Here is a 15,903-nt window from a genome sequence, read left to right on the forward strand (position 1 = left end):
TATCAGAAAAGGATGAAAAGGCTTGGGTCTCTTTTGCCTTTAAAAGAGAAACTTTGAGGTGACCTAATAAAGATCATTAATATTATGAAGGGTTTTGATAGACGAGATACAGAGTGAGTGTTTCCGCTCGTGGGAAAGAGCAAAACTAAAGGCCATCAATTTAAAATAGTCATCAAGAAATCGAAAAAGGAATTCAGGAGAAAATTCCTCACCCAGACAGTGGTGAGGATGTGGAACTAGCTGCCACAGGGAGTAGTTGAGGTGGATAGCATAGATGCATTTAAGGAGAATCTAGATAAACATGAAGGAGAAGGGAATAGAAGGTTATGCTGACAGACTTAGATGAAGGAGGATGGGAGGAGGCTAAGATGGAGCATAAACATCGGCATGAACTGGTTGGGCTGAATAGCCTTTTTCTGTGCTATAAATTCTAAGTAATGCAAGTCCATAATTTAAACAATTCTGTGATATACTCTTGATATAAAAGTAGAAACTCACCTGAGATGATTGAGACTGCTCAGTTTATTTTGAAAGGCCTTGGATGGTAATCATAACCACGACAAGTGAAGCACAAGGATTTTATATCGTGGAAGTATCTCAAAGCACTCTTAATGAGTTATGTTTTGCATAATTTATTTCCATGGCAGATAGTTTTGTGCAGTTGTCATTGTAGCTGTCATATTATCAAACCTGTATAGAATTATGCCATGTAATTGTGGTTTGAATGGATCCATTATTCACTAATTCAGGGTAGAAGAATTCCTGTTAAATGAACCTACCATCTCTCTTAAATGGAGCAATGTCCAGCTTATTTGTAATGTGTATGTTACTCATGGCCCTCCTGCCTTGGGCGCTATGGCGTTGGAAGGATGAATGAGAACGGGCAGAGACTGCTTGAGTTGTGTACCTATCATAACCTCTGCATCACCAACTCGTTCTTTCACACTAAACCCTGTCACCAGGTTTCATGGAGGCACCCAAGATCACGTCGTTGGCACCAGCTAGACCTCATTGTCACAAGGCGAGCCGCCTTAAACAGTGTTCAAATCACACGCAGCTTCCACAGTGCGGACTGCGACACCGACCACTCCCTGGTGTGCAGCAAGGTTAGACTCAGACCAAAGAAGTTGCATCATTCCAAGCAGAAGGGCCACCCGCGCATCAACACGAGCAGAATTTCTCACCCACAGCTGTTACAAAAATTTCTAAATTCACTTGTAACAGCCCTTCAAAACACTCCCACAGGGGATGCTGAGACCAAGTGGGCCCACATCAGAGACGCCATCTATGAGTCAGCTTTGACCACCTACGGCAAAAGTGCGAAGAGAAATGCAGACTGGTTTCAATCTCATAATGAAGAGCTGGAACCTGTCATAGCCGCTAAGCGCATTGCACTTTTGAACTACAAGAAAGCCCCCAGCAATTTAACATCCGCAGCACTTAAAGCAGCCAGAAGTACTGCACAAAGAACAGCTAGGCGTTGCGCAAACGACTACTGGCAACACCTATGCAGTCATATTCAGCTGGCCTCAGACACCGGAAACATCAGAGGAATGTATGATGGCATGAAGAGAGCTCTTGGGCCAACCATCAAGAAGATCACCCCCCTCAAATGTAAATCGGGGGACATAATCACTGACCAACGCAAACAGATGGACCGCTGGATTGAGCACTACCTAGAACTGTACTCCAGGGAGAATGCTGTCACTGAGACTGCCCTCAATGCAGCCCAGCCTCTACCAGTCATGGATGAGCTGGACATACAGCCAACCAAATCGGAACTCAGTGATGCCATTGATTCCCTAGCCAGCGGAAAAGCCCCTGGGAAGGACAGCATTACCCCTGAAATAATCAAGAGTGCCAAGCCTGCTATACTCTCAGCACTACATGAACTGCTATGCCTGTGCTGGGACGAGGGAGCAGTACCCCAGGACATGCGCGATGCCAACATCATCACCCTCTATAAAAACAAAGGTGACCGCGGTGACTGCAACAACTACCGTGGAATCTCCCTGCTCAGCATAGTGGGGAAAGTCTTTGCTCGAGTCGCTCTGAACAGGCTCCAGAAGCTGGCCGAGCGCGTCTACCCTGAGGCACAGTGTGGCTTTCGTGCAGAGAGATCGACTATTGACATGCTGTTCTCCCTTCGTCAGATACAGGAGAAATGCCGTGAACAACAGATGCCCCTCTACATTGCTTTCATTGATCTCACCAAAGCCTTTGACCTCGTCAGCAGACGTGGTCTCTTCAGACTACTAGAAAAGATCGGATGTCCACCAAAGCTACTAAGTATCATCACCTCATTCCATGACAATATGAAAGGCACAATTCAACATGGTGGCTCCTCATCAGAGCCCTTTCCTATCCTGAGTGGTGTGAAACAGGGCTGTGTTCTCGCACCCACACTTTTTGGGATTTTCTTCTCCCTGCTGCTTTCACATGCGTTCAAATCCTCTGAAGAAGGAATTTTCCTCCACACAAGATCAGGGGGCAGGTTGTTCAACCTTGCCCGTCTAAGAGCGAAGTCCAAAGCACAGAAAGTCCTCATCAGAGAACTCCTCTTTGCTGACGATGCTGCTTTAACATCTCACACTGAAGAATGCCTGCAGAGTCTCATCGACAGGTTTGCGTCTGCCTGCAATGAATTTGGCCTAACTATCAGCCTCAAGAAAACGAACATCATGGGGCAGGATGTCAGAAAAGCTCCATCCATCAATATTGGCGACCACGCTCTGGAAGTGGTTCAAGAGTTCACCTACCTAGGCTCAACTATCACCAGTAACCTGTCTCTAGATGCAGAAATCAACAAGCGCATGGGTAAGGCTTCCACTGCTATGTCCAGACTGGCCAAGAGAGTGTGGGAAAATGGCGCACTGACACGGAACACAAAAGTCCGAGTGTATCAGGCCTGTGTCCTCAGTACCTTGCTCTACGGCAGCGAGGCCTGGACAACGTATGCCAGCCAAGAGCGACGTCTCAATTCATTCCATCTTCGCTGCCTTCGGAGAATACTTGGCATCAGGTGGCAGGACTATATCTCCAACACAGAAGTCCTTGAAGCGGCCAACACCCCCAGCTTATACACACTACTGAGTCAGCGGCGCTTGAGATGGCTTGGCCATGTGAACCGCATGGAAGATGGCAGGATCCCCAAAGACACATTGTACAGCGAGCTCGCCACTGGTATCAGACCCACCGGCCGTCCATGTCTCCGTTATAAAGACGTCTGCAAACGCGACATGAAATCGTGTGACATTGATCACAAGTCGTGGGAGTCAGTTGCCAGCATTCGCCAGAGCTGGCGGGCAGCCATAAAGACAGGGCTAAATTGTGGCGAGTCGAAGAGACTTAGTAGTTGGCAGGAAAAAAGACAGAGGCGCAAGGGGAGAGCCAACTGTGCAACAGCCCCAACAAACAAATTTCTCTGCAGCACCTGTGGAAGAGCCTGTCACTCCAGAATTGGCCTTTATAGCCACTCCAGGCGCTGCTTCACAAACCACTGACCACCTCCAGGCGCGTATCCATTGTCTCTCGAGATAAGGAGGCCCAAAAGAAAAAAAGAATGTTACTGGAAGCTTTTATAACACAGGTAATGAATCTCCTTTATAATGTTCAAAGCTTAATCAGATATCTTCGTTTTCAATTCAACTTCTCAATTTTAAAATTCTCATCCTTATTTTCAAATCCCTCCATGGCCTTGCCCCTCCCCATTTCTCCAGCCCCACAATCCTCTTGAGATCTTTACGCTCCTCTGTTTCTGGCCTCTCGTGCGTCCCCGATTTTCATCTCTCCACCATTGGCGGCCATTCCCCCAGCTGTCTAGATCCTTACCTCTGGAATTCTCTCCCTGAACCCCTCTACCTCGTTCTCTCCTCCTTTTAAGATGCGCCTTAAAGCCTACCACTTTGATCAGCTGCCCCAATATCTCTCTGTGGCTGTGTCCAATTCTGCTCAATAATCGCTCCTCTGAAGCATCTTTGGACATTTTATTATGTTGAAGATGCTACATAAGGGGCGGCGCAGTGGTTAGCACCGCAGCCTCACAGCTCTAGCGACCTGGGTTCAATTCTGGGTACTGCCTGTGTGGAGTTTGCAAGTTCTCCCTGTGTCTGCGTGGGTTTCCTCCGGGTGCTCCGGTTTCCTCCCACAGTCAAAAGACTTGCAGGTTGATAGGTAAATTGGCCATTATAAATTGTCACTAGTATAAGTAGGTGGTAGGGGAATATAAGGACAAGTGAGGATGTGGTAGGAATATGGGATTAGTGTAGGATTAGTAGAAATGGGTGGTTAATGGTTAGCACAGACTCGGTGGGCCAAAGGGCCTGTTTCAGTGCTGTATCTCTGAATCATAAATACAAGTTGTTGCTCTCAGTGGGCTAGTGTTACACTTGTTGAACTCATTAACTGTCAGAATTTTAAAATGTACTGAGGACCAGATTGACTTTTGAAGTTCACCATGGGAAACCATGCTCTATTTAATTTTAGATATGTTTTTGAGATGCTTCTTAAAATTAGCCCCACTCCCCCTGCTCTTTTCCCCAATACTCTGCAATTCTTCCCCCTGCAAATATTTATCCAATTTCCTTGAATCTACTTCTACCACCTTTTCAGGCAGTGTATCATCATAACTTGCTGCATTTTTAAAAAAATTCTCCTGATCACGCCTCTGACTTTCCCCCCCCCCCCCCCCCCCCCCCCCCCAATGACCTTAAATCAAAAGGTTAGCTCAGTTGGCTATATGGCTAGTGTGTGGTTCAGAATAACGGCAACAGCGTGGGTTCAATTCCTATTCCGTCTGAGGTAGATCTGAGGGCTTGCCTCTTCGCCCTATCCCTGTTGGCAGAATACAGATATTAGTCAAAGCAGAAGCAAAATCTGTATGTTCCGGTTACAGACCCTCCCGTTACTGGAAACAGAAGCATGGTGAATGTTTTTGGAAAGTTTATCACTGCTCAGGTGGTTTGAATCCAAAACATTGGCTGAATTTTACCTTGCTTGCTTACTTCCTCCTCTTCAGATTTTGAGTTTGGTTCAGTGTTACAGCAGTGCCGTGAAAGTTTGTCAGAAATCCATTACACATTGAGTTCCACTGTAATTTGGAGCAGTATAATGCAAATGAACTGGTGCTTAATTATTACAAAAACACATAGCCTTTTGTCGGAAGTATCCCTAGCAACAAATGGCTTCACCACTTTGTTTGAACTACTCTGACCTGTATGCAGGAACTTGACAGTAGCCTGCTGCACGCTGACAAATGGTAATTAATGTCGGTATTTAGTCTGGATACATAAACAGAAACTTCAGGAAAGTGAGTAGAAAGACCACATTTCTTTTCAGGGTGTGGAGTAAACTTGCTTTCTATGGTAACAAATCAGTTACTCAATCCCTAACTTGTGCCTGTTCCCAATACAGCATTCAACTATTTGAATTTAGATTTACTTGTTGGGAGGGGCCCCCAGTTACGTCTAACTCTTTTAAAAAAAAAAAAATTTATTTTTATTTAGAGATACAGCACTGAAACAGGCCCTTCGGCCCACCGAGTCTGTGCCGACCATCAACCACCCATTTATACTAATCCTACATTAATCCCATTACCCTCTCACATCCCCACCTTCCCTCAATTCCCCTACCACCTACCTATACTGGGGGGCAATTTATAATGGCCAATTTACCTATCAACCTGCAAGTCTTTAGCTGTGGGAGGAAACCGGAGCACCCGGCGAAAACCCACATGGTCACAGGGAGAACTTGCAAACTCCGCACAGGCAGTACCCAGAATCGAACCCGGGTTGCTGGAGCTGTGAGGTTGCGGTGCTAACCACTGCGCCACTCTTGTAATTTGAGTGTGTAAGTTTCTGATTCTGGAGTTAGGAAGCAGGGTTTTTTTTTAAAGAAAGAGCTTCCTACTAGATGATGTAAAACTATTTTGGCAAGGATGGGTGCTTGCATGGTAGTTTTAATTTTGCAATAACTTAATCATCTAAGGATAACTTTGACAGGTATATGAACTAGACATATAGGAGCAGGAGGAGACCATTCAGCCCCTCGAGCTTGTTCTACCATTGAATCAACTCATGGCTGATTTGTATCTTGACTCCAGATCCCCCATTGGTTACATGCCCCTTAATACCCTTATCTAACAACAATCTATCAATCTCAGTTTTGACATTTTTAACACTGAAGAGAATGCTCATACAATGAAACATGGAGGCATTATTCAGAAAATCCTTTGGGTCACTCATTCCTAATAGACAGTGCTTTCCATTTTTCCCTCTTTTAAAAATATATTTAATTTAACGTTCTATCATTTAGATGTTTAGTTGTGGTGTTTTAAAGCACTCCTATGGTGGATGACATTCAATTGACTCTAACCTTTGCCCAAAAGCCAAGTAATTGACAGTTGTTACTTGCCTGGATTATATAGGCTGTCAAGTGGAAGACTGAATGTCAAAGAAGGTTTGAAGTAATGGCTAACTGCCAATTACATTGGTTACATTGAGTCTGCATCACTGAAAATGGGTAATTTAACCCAACTAGTTTATGCTCCGTACGAGTCTCCTCCCACCCCTCTTCATCTCACCCTATCAGTCTATCCTTCTATTCCTTTCTCCCTCGTGTTTATCTAGCTTCTGCTTAAATGCATCTATGCTATTTATCTCAACCACTCCAAGTGAGTTCCACATTCTCACCACTCTCTGGGAAAATAGTTTATCCTGAATTTCCGGTTGGATTTATTAGTGACTATCTTATATTGATGGCCCCTAGTGTTGGACTGCTCCACCAATGGAAACATCTCTGTCTACTCTATCAAACCCTTTCATAATTTTAAAGACATCTATGAGGTCACCCCTCAGTCATTGCTTTTGGAGAGAAAAGAGCCCCAGCCTGTTCAACCTTTCCTGAAAAGTATATCCCCTCAGTTCTGGTATCATCCTTGTGAATCTTGTTTACACCATACTCCAGTGCCTCTGTCCACTTTTTATAATGTGCACACAATAACTGTGCACAGTACTCAGTAATTACAACATGCATTTCAAAAAGACCACAGAATTACATAAATTTTGTTCTTTCTCTTATTAAAATATGATAGCTTTGAATACTAAAGCTATGCCATCAGAAGACACCAGATACTTTTTAGGTTGCGGTGAAGAAAACGGATGGCCAGCTGCAGTGTTTGAGTTTATTTGGAACATGGGGCCATCCCATATTACCAATTCTTAAATGAAGATGCCAAAAAGTAGAGTGTTGATGCAAAGTGTGAACAGAAAAGGAACATAACTTAAGTGGATTGTGAAATCACTTTATGCAGACATGACAATACAAACACTTTTAACTGGTTAGAATTTACTGATTTCTGTTCAAATGATTTGATCAGGTGTTTTATATAAAAATTGCAGGCATCATGTTGGTTGTGTTAAATATTGAACTGCTGTTGAAGATTATATAGTAATTAACTAGGTTATAAGTTTGCATATGCCATTTATTGCACCCTCTGTTTAGCTGCACACATTTTGTGAAATGTGTAAATGTTCAGTACTAATTATGGTTGTGTGTGACATGTTGTATAAGTATTTGTTACTAATTATGACATTAGTACTTCTAGAATTAAGTAGTAATTCTGCAATAGGGTCACCCTGCACTATTTTCTTTAGAGAGCGTGTTTTTTGAATAGTTTTTAAGATTGGGATTTTGTCCAACTAAAACATTTAATGTGTATACAGTTTATCAAACTTTTCCAGTAGAATCTTGAAAGACGTGGCTCAATTGGTAACACCCTTGCCTCTTAGTCAGGAGGTCCTAGTCCAGGACTTAAGCACAACAATCTCAACTGACACTCCTGTGCCACACTGAGGGAGCGCTGCGCTGTCAGAGGTGCCGTCTTTCGTCTCCGGTAGACGTAAAAGATCCCGTGGCACTATTTCCAAGAAGAGCAGCGGAGTTCTCCTCGGTGCCCTAGCCAACATTTATCCCTCAATCAATATCATGAAGAAATACAGATTATCAGGTCATAATTGCATTGCTGTTTGTGTGAGCTTGCTTTGTGCAAATTGGTGCGTTCCCAACATTACAACAGTGGCTGCACTTCAAAAATACTTCATTGGCTGCAAAGCAATTTGGGATGTCTGATGGTTGTAAAAGGCACCATTTAAATGCAAGTCCTTTTTCTTCCTTTGAGAATGGACTTTAAAAAAAAAGAGACTTGCTAGGAACATTGGAAAACGGAATACACTGTAAGCTGCTTGAGCCTGCTCTGTCATTCAATGAGAGTGTTGCTGTGACCTAACTGCATGTTTTAATCATTAATAACTTATACAACTTTACATTTGGGCTGATCACTATTCAGCTGGCTCACCATGTGACTGACAATCCCCTAATTACAATGAAACTGCAGAGGTAAAAGCAACTTTTATTCACTGCGATATTTAAGCTATGGGGAATTAAGTTTCACAAACCTTTATCCTCTGTTCTGACAATCAATTGCTCTTTCTTCAAAATTCTATATTATTTAATATGCATATTTTATCTTGAATTTAAAATCAAAATTTTAGAGGCCCTACAATCCTCCCATCCATTCTGGAACTGGGATCATGCTAGAGTTCTTTGAGGATGTAACGAGCAGAGTTGATAAAGGGGAACCGGTAGATGTAGTGAATTTGGATTTCCGGAAGGCATTCGATAAGGGGCCACATAAAAGATTATTGCACAAGATAGGAACACACGGTATTGGGGGTTAATGTATTAGCATGGATTGAGGATTGGTTAACTCACAGAAGACAGAAAGTCAGGATTGATGGGTCTTTTTCAGGCTGGAAAGATGTAACTAGTGGAATGCCACAAGGATCAGTCCTAAGGCCTCAATTATTTACTATCTATATAAATGACTTGGAGGAGGGGGCAGAGTGTAATATATCCAAATTTGATGATACAAAAATAGCTGGGAGGGCATGTGATGACATAAGGATGCAGATGCATGGGGATCTAGATAGGTTGAGTGAGTGGGCAAAAACTTGGCAGATGAAATTTAATGTAGGAAAGTGTGAGCTTATGCACTTTGGTAGGAAGAATCAAAAGGCAGACTATTATTTAAATGGAGAGAGACTCCAAAAAAGTGCAGCACAGAGGGATCTGGGTGTTCTTGTGCATGAAACACAAAAAGTTAGCATGCAGGTGCAGTAAGAAATTAAGGTGGTAAATGGAATTTTGGCCTTTATTGCTAGGGGGTTGGAGTTTAAAAATAGGGAAGTCTTGTTACAACTATACAGGGTGTTGGTGAGCCCACACCAGGAGTACTGTGTACAGTTTTGTTCCCCGTATTTAAGAAAGGATATACTGGCATTGGAGGCAGTTCAAAAGAGATTCACTAGGCTGATTCCTGGGATGAAGGGATTGACATAGCCATTAGAGGTAAAATATTAAAGAAAAATTAACATGTTTTTAATGCTATGATTTTTCTGCTGGGTTGTTTACAGTATCGAGATTGGCTAAACAGGTTAGGCCTTTATTCATTAGAGTTTAGAAGAATGAGGGGCGATCTTATTGAAACGTACAAGATTCTGAGGTAAAGGCCTGTGACGCGACCCGACCCGACCCGAACCCGACAGGACCCGACAACGTGTCTGGTTCGGGTCGGGTTGGGTTGCTCTTCCGGCTTGGGCCTGGTCCAGGTCTGGGTTGGACACACACACTACTACCTTTTGCTCTGCTGGGAGGAAAAGGGAAGTTGAGCAAGTAAGTGTCAAAATTTGAAAAGCCTGACTGAGCTGGGAGTACGGGACATCGAGGAGGGAATCGTGATTCCGGACTAGCATAACATTTCAATATGAGTCTGCACAGTGAGCGTCTCTATGATGTCATCATGGTCATGCTGCAGCTTCCTTCCATTCCATCCATCCAAAAGTGGTACGTATGGTGAGTGCACTATGGATGTAAAATGAATGCTGTCAACTGGAGAAAGTAAACATTCCGGTGGTCGGGTCGGGCTGGGTGTGGGAAAACGTGGAAGGACTAGGGCGGGGGTGGGTTCGGGTCCGATGTGGTTTGTCTGGTTCGGGTCGGGGTTTTTTTTCCAGACCCAAGCAGGCCTTTATTCTGAGGGGGTTTGACAGGGTAGATGTTGAGAAGATGTTTCCACTAATGGGGGAATCTCAAACTAGGGGCATAGTTACAGAATAAGGGGACACTCATTTAAAACTGAGATGCGAAGGAATTTTCTTCTGTCAGAGGGTAGTGAAAGTCTGGCATTTTCTACCCTCAGAGTTGTGGAGGCTAGATCACAAAGCATTTAAAGAGGAGGTAGATAGATTTTTGAAATATCGGGGAGTTGAGGGCTATGAGGAGCTGGCACGAAAGCGGAGTTGAGGTCTGGGGCAGATCAGTCATGATCCGATTGAATGGCGGGGCAGGCTTGAGGGGCCAAATGGCCTACACCTGCTCCTATTTCTTATATTCTTATGTTCCTAATCTTCTGAAGGAAAGTTTTGCAGAAGTAATTTACTTTGTCACCAAAGTCAACTTAATCAAAGTCTCTTTACCTCTTCCTCCCACACCATCTATCCTGCTCAAACTCTTCCCACCCAACAGACTAGAAAATGATAAATTCTTCACAGAATACAATAAGGGAAAATAATAATTAACATCTCCAAGGAAACTCGCTCTATTTTTCTGAACACATTTTGCTATTTTTCAGATAGCCTAAAGGTCACACAAAAGAAGTTTTAAAAAAAAACACTAGCATAACATTTCAATATTTATGACTGTAGACTCAAGTTCACATCAAGGGACAATTCTGTTCCCACTGTATAAAATACTCGTGTTTTATTAGTGTCAAAATGCCCTTTGTATATGAAACAGGTTCAAAATTTGCACCTTCTCTATTTGTTTATAGTTTGAATTATAAAGGGAGAATTTGGAATCCAAAGTTATTTTCTGAAATGCAGCATATTTTCAAACATTATATGTTTGAAATTCCCAGGATATGTTTCATCTCAAATATATTTTGCATAGTTTTTATAGTTTGTACAGACTGAGGTTTTTTTTAAGGTTAATTCATGAACCAGAAATGGTTCGACTCATTGTTTTCATCAAACAGCAAAATTAAATTTGACCTACAAATACTTACCACAACAGTTTAGACAAATATGTTTACTGCCTACTACTACAATGTTTTAGTGGTATCAGTGTATGCCTAATTCCACCTCTGTAGCATCTCCTAACTCTGCCCCTGCCTCAGTTCATCTGTTGCTGAAACCCTCATCCTTTATTACATCTGGACTTAACTATTCCAATGCTGTCCTGTCCAGCCTCCCAACTTCCACCCTACATAAACTTGAGCTCATCCAAAACTCTGCTGCCCGAATCCTAACTCTCTCCAAGTCCCATTTACCTATCACCCCTGTGCTCACTGACCTATCTTGGCTCCCAATTACGCAATGCCTCAATTTTGAAAATTCTCATCCTTGTTTTCGAATCCCTCCCTATTTCTGTAACCTGTTACAGTCCTAGAACCATGAGAAGGGATAGTGCAGGAAGGTGGAATTGAGGTAGGCGATCAACCAGGATCTTATTGAATGGCCTAGGCTATAAGCTAGGGAATTCCCTCCATAAACCCCTCTGCCTCTCCACCTCTCTCCCTTTAAGATGCTTCCTTAAACCTCCCTGTTTGACCGAGCATTTGGTCACCTGTCCTATTAACTCCTCGTGTGGCTCAGTGTTAAATTTTGTTAATGCTCCTGTGAAGCACCTTGGGTTGTTTTATTACATTAAAGGTGCTATATAAACACAAGTGTTGTAATAATTACTTCCTCCCCACGTCATTTTAGACAAATATTAATTTAAAGCATTAGGCAGTAAATATATTTGTTTAAAGTGACGTGGGGAGAAGGTACCAATTATTATGAACAAAGAAAAGCATTCAAATCACAAGCACATTAATTTGTAGTATTGGGTGGTATTTTATTGTTTTTGATTGCATTTTGTGCAATAATTATTAACTCCAATGTACCTAAAGGTTATTTGACGTCAATACATATATATTTTTGCCATATTGAAAGTTTTGCATTCCTTGGGAAAATTCTTCTTCCTAATTGCGTAACAACATTAAAGACACTTAACTGGCAAAATATTTGGCCTGAAGCACACTGCTGTTTTATTCTTTAAAAAAAATTACTAAGCTCGGAAAATTGCAAGTCAAGCTAATATAAAGAGTAGCCACGTCATATCTGCAACTAACAATGAAAGCACAGTCAGGATTTTTTTCTTTGAGTCAAGAAATGTGGTGTTGTTATCCAGGCAAGCAAATAAATTAAGTGTCTTTTTATTAATATTCCATGTAGTTGCCAAGGCATTTCAATAAATGTTTTTTAAAAAAATTGAACTTTAAGTTAAATTAGTGTACTCCCATAAATCCAATCCGACTTCATTCTGTATCTGGATCAGTTATAGTGTTATCATGTCTTTCCCTGTGTTGTGGTCTGCCTGAGAAATGGAGTTCAAATTTTGCCCAGAATTTGCAGATTTGTATTCCACAGGCATAATTCATTACAAACAGAATCACAATATTTGAGATTCCACTCATAGCTCTTGAATGAAGCATACAGCATGCTGTCTGTTTGTTAAAAATGGGGTATGTGTCATAAGGTCCCAGATATGTGACTTGTCATGCCACACTTCAACGATGTACCTTTTTAAGGGGGCAGTATTCTCAGGCAGAATACTGGTAACCTCTTGCTATTTGGCAGATACAAATTGATGTGAAGCTTAAAATGTGTAAATTCATTTTAAAGCTAAGTGTAATTATTGGAAGCCGCCAACACTGATTTTCAGAAATGCAGATTGTGATTGACAGAGTTCTTTCAGGAGGGAAATGCAGATAGAATTTGAGAACCCACACAGGACAATACTGGAGAAGATTAAGGGGTATGGAGTTATTGTAGGGTTCAACAGTACAGGATTGCCCTGGAACCTGCAGGAATTAATAGTTAATCACCTCGATATTGTAAACAACCCAGCAGAAAAATCATAGCATTAAAAACATGTTAATTTTGTTTAATATTTTTAGTTATTAAAAAAAAAAATTAGAGATGGGAGAATAAAGGCTGCTTGGATGAATGTTGACTGTCCATCAAATCAGATGGTGAGCATTTTGTTCACTTTCCAGTTGGCTGTGGGAAGGTTGGACATGTCAGGCGACCAATAGCGCAAGTGTGGGGATGAGGCAGTTGGAAATGCAAGTCATGTGACAAAACCTCCAGGAATACGTCAACTAGAGGTGGCAACCCTAAATTTTAGGGAGGATACTAATTGGATGAAAAATCCATTGCACGAGTAGAAATTACTGGCAGTTTCTTGGAGTGGTTAGCTGCGGATAATGGTGACTCACGGGGTTCTGTTCTGGAATGCACTGCCTGAAAGGGTGGTGGAGACGAATTCAGTTGTAGCTTTCAAAAGGGCATTAGATATGTACTTGAAGGGAAAACCTTTGTAGAACCATGGAGAAAGGATGGGGGAGTGGGGCTAGCTGGATTGCTCTTGCAGAAGACAGGCATGGAGTCGACGGGCTGAATGGCCATCTGTACTGTAACCATTTTATGATTGTAATGATTGGGACTTAGGAGTGGTATCCAAACATGGGGACAACATTAAAAATAGAATGCATTGTAAATAATTTGAGAATCAAAGATGTAGCAAAGGTATATTGATAAAATGTTGAATGGGCCACACCTATGACTTGTTGAATTCAACTTCGGTAAATGTTAGGTGAAAGACTTTGTTTTTTTTTTGTTTGGAAGTGATAATTAGAATTTGAATGGAGGGACTGCTAGCCAAGGTGGAAAATCAGGGATTTAGGGGTTCGGGTTCAAAAGAGATTAAAAAGCAGCACCTCAAGTGAAGAAGGCCATTATATATTTTTTTAAAAACACATTAAATACTGAGTTTTATGCCAAGAGATATAGGATTTAAAAGTAGAGATGTATTGAGATCTCTGCTCCTGCAATTCTGGGCTCTTGCACATCCCCGATTTGAATTGCCCTATCCATGGGGAACCGTGCCTTCAGCTGCCTAGGCCCTACACTCTGGAAATCCTTCCCTAAACCTCTCCACCTCTCCCTCTCCCTCCTTTTAAGATGTTCCTTAAATCCTGCCTCTTTGACGAAGCTTTTGCCACCTGGCCTAATATCTGCCTGGCTCAGTGTCAAATTTTGTTTGATAATCACTCCTGTGAAACACTTTGGGATGTTTTACGATGTTAAAAGGTGCTACATAAATGCAAGTTGTTGTAATTGGTGACTATTTTATATATATATATATATATATATACATACATATACACAAAGTGATTGATGACAACGCTACGTCATCAGGATGCGCCGCGGTGCGCACATGCGCACACGGTCTCAGGTCCTCTGCGCATGCACTGCGGTCCGGATTGCCAGGACCAGTTTGCGCATGCGCAGATGACGTCATCGCGTAATGTCATCTTCCTCGGGGAACACGCCAGGTTGGCCTTTGCGCATGCGCAAACTGGTCCTGGCAATCCGGACCGCAGCGCATGCGCAGATGACCGGAGCCCCATGTGCGTCAATCTTCCGAAAGCTTCGGCGCGAGTTTTTGAAAATGGAAGGAGGAGAGGTTTCGTCGGGCATTTTATCTCAATTATTTAGTCATTTTGGACATTTGCTTCATATTTATTAGACAGAGGAGATTGTTCCAAGGTAAGTTGCTCTGAAAATACATTTCAAGGGAGGGGGCAACGGAGGGGGGGGAAGGAGGAAGGAGGGGGAAGGGAGGGACGGGGGGGGAGCAGCGGAGCGGAAGGGGAGTGCCTTTTTCTGTGCATGCGCCATAAACACAAGGACTGCTGATGAGATGGAGCCAATTAATTTGCCCAACAATTGCCCGGAAGCACCTTCGGATGGAGGTGGCCACGCGCTGGACATCAGTCGCGTGCCACAATCCATGGATCCTGAGCGTTTCACCCCCTGGCCTAATGATCTGATGGACCATACATACGCCTGCCTGTTCAAAGCTCCACTTCCCCCACCTGCGGTACCCTCTCCTTGCTGTTCAGTTACACAGTCACCTGTTCCTGCACCCATCCAAGCAGTGCACGTGGACACACAGCCACATGTTTCCCCATCCGCCCTTGAAACAACCATGCAGAGCCTTGTGAGACTCCGCAATTGCCAGCTGCTGCCTGTCAAGCAGAGAAGGCGTCCAAAGGGGTCAAGCACTTGGGGAACATTCAGCAAGAAGAGACTGAGCACTAAAAGAAACAAGCATGCCGTGTCCAGTGGTAGCACAAATGTGAATGCTCTTGCTGCGTACACAACTGGTGAGGTGGGAGTGCAGCCACACCATTCTCCATCCTCAGTGTTGCTTTAAGGCAAAGGTAGATAAGAGTGAAAGAAATGGAAGATGATGCTGATAGTAGTAGGCAGGATTAAATGGGAATGGATGGGAAGACGCACGAGTAGCATAACCACTAGCAGGGAACAGCTGGGCTAAATGGCCTGCTTTATGTTCATAGTCCAAAAGAAATGTGCTTCTTTTTCCAGCACCCTCACATCATTCATGTTTTCCCTGAGAGCAGCAGTGAACCATCACGAGATAGGGGCAGTTACATCATCCTGACTCCTACAGCTGAGGTGGGTACTAAGTGATTCATTGGCCTATACTGCAGAGCATAAAGCATGCGCAACAGTAATTTCATTGGAGGGAGGGAAGCTCTGACACTGATGTTCTTTCATTATTTCCTTTCATGTAAAATGTGCCCTTGAGAAAACAATCCTTGACACTTAAGGATGGCATTCCAGCAAAGGAGGCAGTGCAGGAGATGACGCAAGGATGTGATGATTCCTGCATCTGAGGTGGGTAATAAGTGCTTCATTGGCGACGTTATCAATT

General features: G+C 42.9%; 1 protein-coding gene across 7 annotated transcripts in view; it reads left to right on the plus strand.

The window, feature by feature from the left end:
• The window catches only part of pip5k1ba (phosphatidylinositol-4-phosphate 5-kinase, type I, beta a), a 163,958-nt gene that overhangs the window by 25,511 nt on the left and 122,544 nt on the right, over nt 1-15,903 (plus strand). The gene's annotated exons all lie outside the window — the stretch shown is intronic.

Source organism: Heterodontus francisci, chromosome 4 (genome assembly GCF_036365525.1).
Source record: "Heterodontus francisci isolate sHetFra1 chromosome 4, sHetFra1.hap1, whole genome shotgun sequence".
NCBI lineage: Eukaryota > Metazoa > Chordata > Chondrichthyes > Heterodontiformes > Heterodontidae > Heterodontus > Heterodontus francisci.